Source organism: Balaenoptera musculus, chromosome 5, assembly GCF_009873245.2.
Source record: "Balaenoptera musculus isolate JJ_BM4_2016_0621 chromosome 5, mBalMus1.pri.v3, whole genome shotgun sequence".
Classification (NCBI taxonomy): Eukaryota; Metazoa; Chordata; class Mammalia; order Artiodactyla; family Balaenopteridae; genus Balaenoptera; species Balaenoptera musculus.
The window spans coordinates 23,979,226-23,992,670 of record NC_045789.1 but is presented as its reverse complement, the minus strand read 5'-3'; positions in this window follow the sequence as shown (position 1 = coordinate 23,992,670).

The window sequence follows — 13,445 nt, the reverse complement described above, 5'->3', positions numbered from 1 at the left end:
AGATCCATTTGTTTTATAATGAGTAAATATGCGGACCATCCTTTTTGAAATTTTTGCTGGATCTTTCTAACCACACCAATGACGTCCATGACGGTTTTCTGTTGCTTCCTTGACCAGTTGCTTTTTTAAAAGTCACACAAAGCATGTTGATTTGGTGCTGAGACAAAATTTTATCCTTCACTTCCACCCTTGGACTGATGTGTGGCACTCAGGAGCCAAAGAGAAATCCAGACTCTACTCATCCAACTTTACCTCAACCCCTGGTCTGCCTTCTTCCTGATTGGCAGAAGGTCTTTTCCTGGTCCCAGTGCCCCGTAGTCCCACCACTATAGCTAAAATGCCTGGATTTGGGAGGAAAAAGTGGGAAGGTACATATTGACTCCAAATACAAGACTTTGTGTGGCCTTCTCAATAGAGAAGAAGTCTTTGGGGCTTGTGACCGTCTGGCCCCAAGTTGGTGAATTATGACCACCTGCAACTCAGAGGCCAGCTCTCAACTTGGAAATAAGCATCCCCCTTAGACCCCAAGGCTGTGGGCAAGAAAAGGAGCATCTCCATTCCCTCAGAATAATTTAGTCCCCCCTAGGAATTGCTACGTCCTGTGTGGCCAGTCCCTTTGGGAAGAACTGAGCCCTGATCATGCATAGAGCATAGGAATATTGATGATTTCATCTCTAGGGTTTGGTCACCCCCTAAAATGTCATATCCATCATCTAGGCAGGGAGCGGTGGAGAGTTTGGAGAAGGTAGAAAGTTAGAAGTAGCAAAGGCACCTACCTTTTCTGACATCACTTAGTCATGATCATGACCATGGCGTCAAATCTTTGTCCAAAGAGGTGTTTTTTGTTTGTTTGTTTTGTTTTGTTTCGAGCATTTTCCTCATTCTGATGGAAACATCCTGGATGCTCCTGGGTCTGGATTTGGTCATATCAAACCGTGGTACCCAGTGGCTAGTACAGTTAGTGCTCTGACATCCCTGAAGCTGCCATCCTTTCAGAACCAAAAATGATGACAGATAGCCTATCGTGGGACTCTTTTACTCCCATCATGTTGGTCATGTTTAGATGAAAATTCTTGCAGAGCATACAAAATAAATAGCATTTAGTTGTCCATTGGATGCATCACCTTGACCAAAAACAAAGAAACCTCATTAAATCAAAACCCTTTCAGAAAACCTGAGATAGAGTCACAGCCTCTGAGGAGGGAGGACCTAGCCCCCCCGTGATTCTAGATAGAGCCCCTGAGTCCATTTCTGGTAGCGTTTTTTTAATAGACTCCCACTTAGATTTCTTGCCCTTTTTTGTCTGGGTGTGTCTCTCTCTATCTCTGGATCTCTCTGACTGCCTGTCTCTTTCTTTGTACACACACCCACACACACATCCTTTTCCCATCTTTCAGGACCAAAAAAAAAACCTTAGCGGCTCTGGATCTATAGGGTTGTCACTATTGTGATTACCATTGTTCCTGTTGGCGTTTTTTTACTGTGCAGCAGTATCTATCTTTTCACTTCTGATGAGGAAAACCAGTTGACTATAAAGGCAAATTAACTTCCTCTGTAATGGGGTTTGCCTCATTTTCACTTCTCATATCACTAATTTTATCACAAATCACCTCTAGCTATTGCCTTTTTTTTTTTTTTTTTTAAAGGGTTCCTTGCCAGAAAAGTCTCTGAGGTAAATAATGGCAAGGTAACAATTCCAGAATGCTGTCTAATCTCTTATCTTCCACCTCTAGCATTTGTGCCCTTCTTAGTTCACCACAGGCCCTCCCCACCACAGGGTTAGGATTTCTTGGAAAAAGATGTGGGCTGTACCGTATCCGATGTCCACTCCTGCTTCTTAACTCTCTTGGCACGAGAGTTTGCTCTTTGTAAGTGATCTGAGAGGCCACTTCTTCCTTAAGACTGAAAAAGAGGCACAAAAAAAAAAACCAAACCCCATTCCCCTAAAGTGACAGACATACAGATTCTTGTGCAGTGGGCTACAGTCACAGAAGTCCCTCCTCTGTGCTATTTGCATGGCCGGGACTGAAAAGTACATTTGATGATGGCAATTAAAAGGTGGTGGGGATACTCACCCGCAGGAAGTCGGAAAAGAGGATGGCAGGGTATGAACATGGATGCTCTTCCCGAATCCACGAACATCCCCTAGCTTTAGAGATGACCTGTGTGGGGGAATGTGTACGTCTTAAGGAGTTTAACGCTCATGAGTTAAACACTCCTGATTGCAAAGAAGGTTGGGATTACCTGAAAAATAAATTAATTCTGAGAAGCAGGTGTGAGTTTCTCATCACTTACCTCTTCCCTCCCCCTGCTCCCCTCCCCATCTCACAACTCCAGGCCCTTTGTAATAGGAACAATAATTTATAAAGACCCATAGATCAGTAGCTATGCTCTCCCCTTTGAGCCTTTCGATGGCACTAAATTAATCATCCCAAAACCCAAGCAGTGATTCCAGATCCTGGATGTAGACCCTTAATTATCAAGCCCTGTAATTGCAAAACCTGCTCACTCTACAAAGAAGCTGCTGAGGTCATTTACATCTCTCTTTACATACTCTGAATGTTGCCTGCCTTGCATGCTTCATGATCAAGTGGCTTCTTCAGGAACCTCCGTGATCAAAGACCTTCTCATCCTTGTGCTACTGTTAACATTTGTACTTACTACCGAGCTATTCTGTCTCTGGCCACCTGATAAATATTTGTTAAGGATAATGGCAAGGCAAGAATATACATCTCTTCAGAGGTTCTGCCGGTCTGAACAGAGTGAGGGAGAAAACTCTGTGGAGAAGGTAGCTCAACCTGAGTTACCTAAAGTCATTGCTTGACAGAATGTCTGTGGTCTTGTCATCCTTACTGAAGTGAAGGGCTTGGAGAAGCAGGAAAAATGTGGGGACCATGTGTACTGTATAAACCAAAGACCGATCACCATCCAAATGGACACGTGTTTCTTCCAGTGATGAGTTTAATTTTCTCACAATGTGCTCATCAATAAAAGTGAAGGTGGTTTGCTTGGTCGAATGAAACTGTGAAACGGGGGGTTTTCTCTTGCAGGCTGGTGATTGACCATACTAAATCCAGAAATCTAAAAAAAATGTATCATGGCCTTAGTACCGCACCATCTTGAAAGTCTAGTGCTTAGTCCCCTTTTCCCTCAAAAGTTTCAGACAAGTCGAGCGCTTTATTGAACTCAGAATATTGTTCTCTTTGAGAATGTGAAGATTTTAAATAGCCAAAGAATTTTCATGGATAAGAGCTCATTAATTACAGCATATCCTGCTCTTTTGAAGAAAATACCAGACTATTGCCTGTAGTAATAGATAGTGGAGAAATGGAAGAAGGACTGTTCAGGACTTTTCAGTCTGTGTTTGTGTTTGCGTCTGTGGTACTTAGTGTTAAGTGGGATGTTATTGCAAAGGGGCAGGGTGCCCTCTGCTGGAATTCTCGCCACTATTCTTTCAGCCAGCTAATTTGACTAGGGTCACCATTTCCTCAACAACTAGTAGTGATTTGCCTTTCATCGTACAGTTTCCTCAGTAGTTGAGAATTTGGTCCACATTTGTCAAAAGAGGAAGGAATGTCACAAACTCTGAAAAGCTGGAGGAGGATCCCGTGGAAGATCTGTCAGCAGCCCCTTTCTTCTGCAGAATGTTGAAAGAGTATTGTTTCCTCTGTTTGCAGGCTGGAATGTCTGCAGAGTTATAAGGCAAGGGCCTAATTGTTTTGTAACGTTAGCTCAACTTTTTTCTTGTCAGATTGCAAAGGAAGATCAATAAACAGACTTCTTTCATATGAATGTAAATGGTGTGAAATACTCACGTGTTTTGTACATGTACATAATAATATATTTACTTCCTGCTTTCACATTAGTAATCTGAAATGGTTGTACCATTTTATAATTAGAAAGAGATGTAAGGTTGGGGGAGGGAAGGGAGGGTTGTTATTTTTATAGTGGGATGTCCCTTATATTTAGAAAATGAAGTAATTTTGTACTTGTGAAAAGTTACATTCCATTCATTTCCTGAAAAAATAATGGGTGTTGTTCATTAAAATGTTCATGAGCTGGGAGTAGGATTATTCTAGTTTCCAGGGGAACCTCCCAAGCAGTATATATGTGACACTGATTTTGTGGACTGCAGATCATGACCAGCAATTGCCAGCTCACTAATGTGAAAAAAAAAAACAAAAAACCCAACTTATTTAAACCTCTTTGTATAGAGCACATTATTATTTCCACTGGAAAAAACAAATGTGTCTCCTACAAAGAATGAATCTACCATTCAGAAATAGTCCAGACGTGGCATCATAAATCAATCTCTAGTCCCTCCCTACTAGCAAGAAAAAAATCCAGTAGATTTATTTTTCCCTTCCTGAACACAAATGATGTGCTTTCGTTGTAAAACGAATGATGTCACTGGTAGAATTTTACTTAGCATCCCCTCGAGGTCTTTCCGGCCAGTCTGCAGCTCCCACACATAATGATCCCTGACCCATCCTCTCCATATTCCGATAATGAGACTGAGCTTCCTTGATTTTTTTGCCACATGACTCAAAATCACCGAAGTTATTCCTCATGGGATTTGCATGAGTAACTTTTTTTTTGGACTTTGGTTAGCTCTTAATTGCTGAAAAAATTTAGTAGTGAATTATGTAGCTGTTTTACCCAAACATCTTCTATACAAAGTCACAGGTGTATTTAAATGATTAGTTAAGGCAGTGTAGTTATTAGTTCTTGTTTTGTTTTCTGTATAAATCTCTTCCTCTTTCCCTCTTCCCCACCTCAGGCACCTACCTTACTCCTTCTAAAGCACTTTATATATCTCTTGAAATACACGGAAGTTTTACAAAACTGTCTTTAAAGGGATTTGTCTTCTATTAGGAGACACGACTTTTATCTTGCTTTATTGTATTCTCTATGTGCTTGGAAAGCATAAGCCGTTTGTCTCATGTGGGCTAGTGATGAAATATTAAGGATAATAATTGGAAACATTCAATCATACAACATGGCTATTTTTGTTATATAGAAGACTATCGTGTAAATAAGTGCAATCGTGTTCTTATGTACTGGTTCAAAAAAAATGCAACTATGAAGATTTGAAAAGGATTGTGAATTCCAGGAAATTTCATTGCAAAATTTCATTTGGTTTTGTTTTTTAATAAATTGGAACCAGATGTATGTGTTTGTGTCACCCATATTTCCTAACTGTGTGGCCTCATCTGGAGTTCTAGAGGTGGCACTGTGGATTGTAAAACATTGATATTTAGGGACTTCCCTCGTGGTCCAGGGGTTAAGACTCTGTGCTTCCACTGCAGGGGACATGGGTTCGATCCCTGGTCAGGGAACTAAGATCCTGCATGCTGCACGGCACAGCCAAAAAAAAAAAAAATCGGTATTTATCGTCAAATCATGATTATGCTAAACGAGCGAGAGATTTTTTTAATAACTTCTTTATTTCTCTCAGGTAAGTCAAATGCCAGGTACCAAGACCTCTGCTTCGGTCTGTCCCCCTAAGTGAAGTAATTAAAAGATTTTGAGCAACTCAGCAGAAGAATGGCTGCTGAATTCACTTGAAGTGCTCTTGCGTAGGAACTGAGCCCTTGATCTGAGCCACTGTGGGCAGGTCACCCTAAGGGGGGTAACACCGTGGAGCCCACCAGGTGGGCTGGGGCAACCAGGTCCTTCTTTGTATTTACTTGTCCACCTTTAAAGGATTTTAAATAGCAATTCCTTCACATTAGCAAGAAAATGCTACAAAAATTAAAAAGATGGGAAATGCCAACCTGGGAAGGTAGGAAAGGAAGATGAAAAAGGGGAGAGGTGCCCCTATTCATTATTATCACCCACTTCAAACTGGCAGGTCCTGGTGCAGCTTAGAGCCTCTGGGTCTCACCCATCCAAGGTGCTAGTGCATCCCCTGGAGGAGCAGGCAGGGTGGGACATGCCAAGTGCACTTTGGCCGATGACCGAAGCCTTCCCCCTGGCCGGGCACCCCTCCAGGGACTGTGGATGGCACACTATCTGCTGGCAAAAGCCAAGCCATGTTGAGTGCCCTGGCCTCCCAGAGCTTCCTGCCCAGGTGATGAATGTGGATGGCTGCAAAGCGTCACTGCCCCGGAGGCTTGGCCCCGAGGCCAGTCCATGCTTAATTCCTAGGTCGAAAGATATTCTAAGGGGATCGTTGGTAACGATAATGATTGTGCCACATTACGAGGCCTTTAAATTTTGTTTATGCTTCCATGATCTCAACTTTTATCTGCCCAGAAAACTGTTGTCACCAGTGAAGCTACCATCTGGGGTAGGAAGCTATTACCAGGATCTAGAAACCATCCCTCTTGACTCCTTCCTCCACAATCCTTCCTCCAGACCAGGGACTCCCAAATTGGGAAATGTGTTCAGTGGGACACATTCCAGGTTATGTTAGAAACTTCAACTGCAGAGTCCCAAGGTCAACTCAGCTGGAATAAGGCTTTGTACAATACATATCAGCTATTAAAAAACTTCCAAGCAGGTCCTCACTAAGTCACCACTTTTCCTGAAGCTGAGTGATGACAGAATCCTCTCTCTCTCATATTTTTCAACACTACGCTGGACGAGACCGCTTGCATGGAACATGGAAGTTTTCAAGCTAGAATAAAGCTGCTGGACCTTGTTTCCCGCTTCAGACCATTGTCCCTGCTCCAACTTTTACAGGAAAAAGTCTGCGTGCACACCCTGCACGGCCAGCCTGGTGCCTGCTTCCCCTGGAGCGGAGATGGCCCGGGAGACAGGTCACCAGGGGCCCTCAGAGTCACATGTGCGGCAGGGAACAAGCCGACCACGTTGCTTATTTACCATTCATTCAGGAGTGGAGGCCCTGCCCTCCTAGACACTCCACTTCCTGGGCTTTTGAGAAGCCTTGCAGCATACTCGGCCTTTGGAGAATGGAAAATGTAAAACTCCCCAGCACTGTGTATGTAATAAGCCAGCTGGGCCAGCTTGAGCACCCAATTCTTAGTCTATTAATGCCCATGTTTGGGGTAATAGGAGCTAAACCACTATTCAAAAAGAACAAAAATGTTCTTCTCTAAATCTCATAATCCCTTCTAAACCAATGTCAGTATCCCCGCTCATCTCCTTGCCTTGGTGGAGTGATACATTGTACCAGATTGGGGAAACGGGGCTGATGGGGGAGGAGGTGGATTACTCTTGCTCTGTGATAATTACTATACACAGAAGAGTGAGGGTACCAACTGATGAGAAATTCAGTGACGGAGAGAGGTTTCATTATTTCTGAGATGTTTTAGAATAATGATTCCATCATCCTCTGTGATCCAACAACAGAAATTAGTTGGCACGTTATTTCATCCCACTCATTGGTAGGGTCTCCCTCAGATCTCATGGTGACTCTTTGTTCATGGCTGTAAGAATAAAGGACAATGAGCTTTTGGCTGTGCCATCAAAGACCAAGGGAACCGACTGCTCTCCGTGCTTAGATCTCCCTTCATCGAGGCATGGCATAGGTAGGATGCCACCAAAGTCTCCACCTGGGGGGAACCTGTATTTGCTGGCACCCTAGAAGGTAACAGTCAAACTCCCCCAAGCCCTCAGACCTTTCTGTTGTGGAAGACGTTCCCGCCCTGTCCCCATGGGAACATCCAGAAGCTCTGATCATAGTCATGACGCATCCCCACCAAAGCTAGGCTCCCTCTCTGTGCCTCCTTCTAAAGCTCCTGCCTTCTTTGTTCTTAAGGATCATTTACTAAATAGTCAGGGGAGAAACCAGAGCCAGTTTTCATTGGCGGGCATAGCCCTTGGTTGCTATGAGAGCTGTATACACAACACATCTGTCGTTGGTATTGTAGATCTAATGGGAGCCAAGGGTCTCAAATCTCGAAGAAAAATAATAATAATTCAGAGCTTTGGAATAACTTCAATATCTATAAATAAATATGAGCGCAGGGAAGTTAATTACAGAATGTAAGAACACAGTTGAGTTAGACCTGGGAATAAGATTGGGTCCGGACCTGATGTAACACCAGCAAAACCCTTGTCCATCTAATAAAACACAGTGCCTCCCAAACGATAAAGTTAGAAGTGGTCCATTTGCCTCGCCTCGCATCACTTTCTTTTTCTCTCTTTTTTATTCTCTTTATTTGAAATGAGGAGGAGGAGAAAAGGGAGGACGTTATTCAGGGCCAGAGTTAGGGCTGGAACTTGGGTTTCCCGACCCCCTTGCCAGAGATCCTGGGGCTGCACTGCACTGCTTCCATAAATGGGCAGGCACCTCCAGACAGCTCAAAAATCTCAGGAACGGAAAGCTAGAAAAGCTGAAAGTTGGATTTCATTAGACTGATAGGAAGATTGTTGTATAGTCAGGAAACACTCCCTGAACAGGAACAATTCTAATCTGGAAACAGAAATAGGATGGATGCGACCACGGTCTCCAAGCAGGGACACGTGCACACACATACACACCATCCACAAGGTGGGTCCCAGTGAATGCTGTCTAATTTTAGCCGTGCGAGAAAGCTCCTTGCCTTAAGATCCCAATGTGAGTTATTAGTCTCTGTGCTCACTCCTTCAAAATAAAATTAGTTACGATGTTGTGCTTTCCAAAACTGACTCACTGTCAACAGCCTGCCTTTCTTCTAGCCCCTGCTATGACACTGAGACTTAGTTGACGGAAGGTATAGGGGTGGACTTCTTTTTCATATATTATGGGGAACCAGATATCCAGAGAAAACCCCCAAACTATAGAATACTTAAAAACATTGGACAAAATATTTTTAAATCTTCTTTAAGATGAGTAGCTAAATTGGTGGGAAAGTAAGAAAATTTCTTGGAAGCCAGAAGCGATAAGAAAGTACTACCTACCCGGAGCGGAAGATGAACACCAGTCATGGAGTTTTCCCTGGGTGTATATGCTGATCTCTGAAGGTCTAGGGATCCACAAATTTTTTCTGTAAAGGGCCAGGTAAATATTTTACGCTTTGTGAGCCATATATGATTTCTGTCACTTTCTTTCATTGTTGTCGTTGTTTTTAACAACCCTTTTAAAATGTAAAAACTGTCCTTAGCTCAAGGGCTACACAAAATCAGGCCACAGGAAGGGTTTGTGCTTCTGCAGGGGACAGAGACAAAGTCCAGGGTCAGAATCAGAGACCCCAGCCCCAAAGCAGCGCCCACAGTGGCGAATAAACTAGGAAAACCTCAGTGGATAAACTAGAAAACACACGTCTGCTGGAAGGAGTAGGGACAGATGTTTATCAGTGGTGGCCTTGGTTCTAGATAAAGAGGGAAACGCTAAAGTACCCTTCCCCCCACCCCACTTCTCATCCCAGATGCCCTAACCACAGACAACCCTTCTCATGCACTCTGGACCAGAATCCAGCCACCCGTATGATCTGAATACCTAAGGCACAGATTTACAGTGGGCCCAGACTATTTCTGTTTTGTATATAATTCATTTATATTATTTTTTAGATTACAAATATAAGTGATATTTGTCTTCTGTCTGACTTCTTTCACTAAGCATAATATTCTCTAGGTCTGTCCACATTGCTGCAAATGGCAATATTTCATTCTTTTTTATGACTGAGTAATATTCCATTTTATTTATTTATATATATATATATATATATATATCAGATTTTCTTTATCCATTTATCTGTTGATAGACACTTGGGTTGTTTCCATGTCTTGGCTATTGTAAATAGTGCTGCTATGAACGTTGCAATGCATGTATCTTTTCAAATGAGTGTTTTCATTTTTTCTGGATATATATATATAAATAAATGTATATACCAAACAGAAACAGACTCACAAATGTAGAAAACAAACTCTTGGTTACCAAAGCGGGGAGGGAAGGCGAGGAGGGACAAATTAGGAGTATGGGATTAACAAGCAAACTACTACTACAAACTATTATACATAAAATAGATACTAGATACAAACTACTATATATAAAATAGATAAGCAACAAGGTTGTATTGTATAGCACAGGGAATTATACCCATTATCTTGTAATAACCTATAGTAGAATATAATCTGCAAAAATACGGAATCACTATGCGTACACCTGAAACTAACACAATATTGTAAATCAACTATACTTCAATTTAAAAATAATAATGATAATAAAATTAAAATAAAATAAATTGGGCCCAGACTGATAGTTGCCCTAAATGTTTGGTAGAATCAAACTCATACCCTCCCTGGAGGAATACCCTTAAACCCAGGCTGCAAATAAATCCTTACAAACCAAGTTCCAAAGGAATATGAACTCATAATCAAAAATCTCAAAACACATGAGGACTCAAGCCACAGTGAGGCAGAGAGTCCAAAGTCAGACTCAGAAAGACTGACAAGATAGGAAATATCAGGAAAAGCATACAAAACGTGTGTGTAAAGGGCCCTCTGGGTGATTCTAATGTGCCCTAAAGTTTGAAAACCACCATCCTAATTGTTTTAGGGCCCAACAGCAGAGCCTCCAAAAATAAAGTGGGAAGAGGAGAACAGGTGAAATCATTACTCAGTTGGGCTGCTTTGATCTTAGGATGATGGATTTGGAGGAGACTGAATTTCATCCAGAAAATGTTTTATCACTTGGGACTACGTGACTTGCAGAGGGGGAGGAGTAATCAAGGCTATGCACATACTTTACCCGCAGGGCCCAGTATGATCTAACCCTGCCTGCATCTCCTCTTTCTCTGTATCAGAACAATCTTCACCTGACTAGCAAGGCCACAGCCACTCTGTATCTGTTGTTGGCTCAGCAATGTATCCTCAGGGCCCAGGGGGCGCTGAGGGAACAGTCAACTCATGACTGGTCTGTAAGGGCGTCACCATAGGGAAAGGCCCGAAGGAGGAGTACCACGTCTCACCACCAGGGGGCGCTGGTCCCACAGAGCACAGCCTATGAGCCCAAAGGCCCCAAGTCCAGGATGGCATTGCTAATGCAAAGCATTGCATGCTGAGAAATTGCTGCTACTGACAATGCAAAACTAACTCCACAGTGACTTTAAAGAAATACATAATGTTAATATGATCGCTGCTATCATATTAACATCAGTAATCACGGCGAGGACTTGAGTGTCAGAGCAAGTTGCATGTTTGTGTGCCAGGTCTTCGGTGAGTGATTTTCTTGAATCATGTCATTTGGCCCTCACTATCACCCAGCAAGTGAGGAAAGTGCTATCATTATGCCCATTTTACAAATTCTAATAGTGAAGCTTAGGAAGTAACGTGTCCAAGATCACACAGGTAGTAAGTGGCAAACTGCTCATATACCCAAGTCTTTCTGGCTCCTAAAAGCTGTTCTCTTCTGAAGGGAAAGCTGACAAGTTTCTCTAGTTCTGTAAAATAAGAGGGAACAGTTTTAAATTTAAAACGACAACAGCAAAGTATCTTTGTTTTTCAGTGGAGAAATCTGACACTACCTCAGCCAGGAGATCAAAACCAGCCTCAACAGTGATGTCATGTTGCTAGTGTGTCCCTGTGTATGTTGTAATAAAAGTGTTACATTACCATTGTGATCTTCCTCCCAAAACCCTTCTTCCGAATCAATGACCGATACTATCAAAACTGTCAAGATCATCAAAAAGTAAATCACAAAAACTCTCAGAGATCAGAGAAGCCTAAGAAGACAAGACAATGAAATGTAATGTAGTATCCAGGATGGGATCCTGGGACAAAAAAGGGCATTAGGGAAAAACTAATGAAATCCGAAAACAGGCTGGAGTTTAGTCCATAGTAATATACTGGTGTTGACTCTTAATTGTGACAAATGTACCAGGGTGATGTCAGATCTTAACAGGGAAAACTAGGTGAGGGACAACAGGAACTCTTCATACTATCTGCATAACTTTTCTGTAAGTCTAAAACTATTCTAAAATAAGTTTATTTTAAAAGAGATATTTTTATCAAATATATGAACCCAGTGGATTGCTAGAAACACAGAAATTGGTTTTTGATGCTATTGTGGTGTGTCCTTCTCCAGAAATTTTTGGAATAGAACTGAGAACTCAGTATCTTGAAGAGGTTAGATGTTCTTGAAGCAGCAGACTGGACCAAATTATTTCTCAACATCAATTCCAGATTTTTCCGGACTATAAATCTGTGATTTGTATTCATTGTTACAATGACTCTTCAATCCAGAGTCATTGGAAAATGCACAGAATGAGAATCTAATCATTTGTAACTATATGTCAGAGTGATTACAAGGGTAATGAGTAGTTTTCTTAGCTGGTCACAGTAATTACATTTAACATTGACTAGTAAACCACACACACAAATGCAACAAACGTTAGAGACACTTGCCCTTTGTGTTGGCATTTGTGTCGTTGAGCTGTTTCTCCCAGTAGGGGGCTCTGTTGACCATCGAATGGAAAAGGAGACCTGGCGATGGAGAATAGAGGTGTGTGGATTCCACTTGGAACAGAGTTTGCAGGGTAATTTTGAGAAAGAATAACTATTCAGAAATCTTCTCCAGTAACACTTGTACAGTCGGAATGGGGAACTAGATACCACCAACCAACATGGATGAGATAGTGAATGTTTCAGAGAAGGAAGAAAGTGTATTGGACTAAACCAGAAAACAGAACCCTTAGGCCTATGTATTACTGAAACCATATATCCCCCGATGAAAAGCAGGTTAGAAATGACAAAACTAGAAATGTCTTGGACTTCCCTGGTGGCACAGTGGTTAAGAATCCGCCTGCCAATGCTGGAGACACTGGTTCAAGCCCTGGTCCAGGAATATCCCACATGTCACGGAGAAATAAAGCCCGTGCACCACAACTACTGAGCCTGTGTGCCACAACTACTGAAACCCACGTGCCTAGAGCCCAGGCTCCGCAACAAGAGAAGCCACCACAATGAGAAGCCCATGCACCGCAAGGAAGAGTAGCCCCTGCTCGCCACAATTAGAGAAAGCCTGCGCACAGCAATGAAGAGCAAACGCAGCCAAAAATTAATTAATTAATTAATTAATTTTAAAAAGTAAATAAAAGTATACCCTTAAAAAAAAAAAAAAAAAAAAACAGAAATGCCTTCTCGCCAGCCAGACCTGTGTTCCTGAAAAGTCATATGGAAGGAATGTTCTTAGAGTAGCATCTTTTCACTGATTGGCCACAAATAATCTTATTCCATATAGCATTTCACAAGATAGCTCATGCATTTAATTCTTTACCTTAAACATAGTTGCAAGAGCAGCCCCTACACACACACACACACACACACACGGACACACACTTAAAATCCTTGAATGCCCTCCCATTTCTATTAAGTCCAAGTACACTACATAATCCTTAACATGACCTCCTCAGTCCTGCACGATCTGGCCACTGACACCTCCAGAATTATCTCACCTCTCTCCACTCACTCCAGGGGCTCCAGCCCCACTCCACCCCCCTTCTTCTAGTTCACGTCCATTCATCCTTTGGATCTCAGCTCAGCCGCTTTCCCTTGGA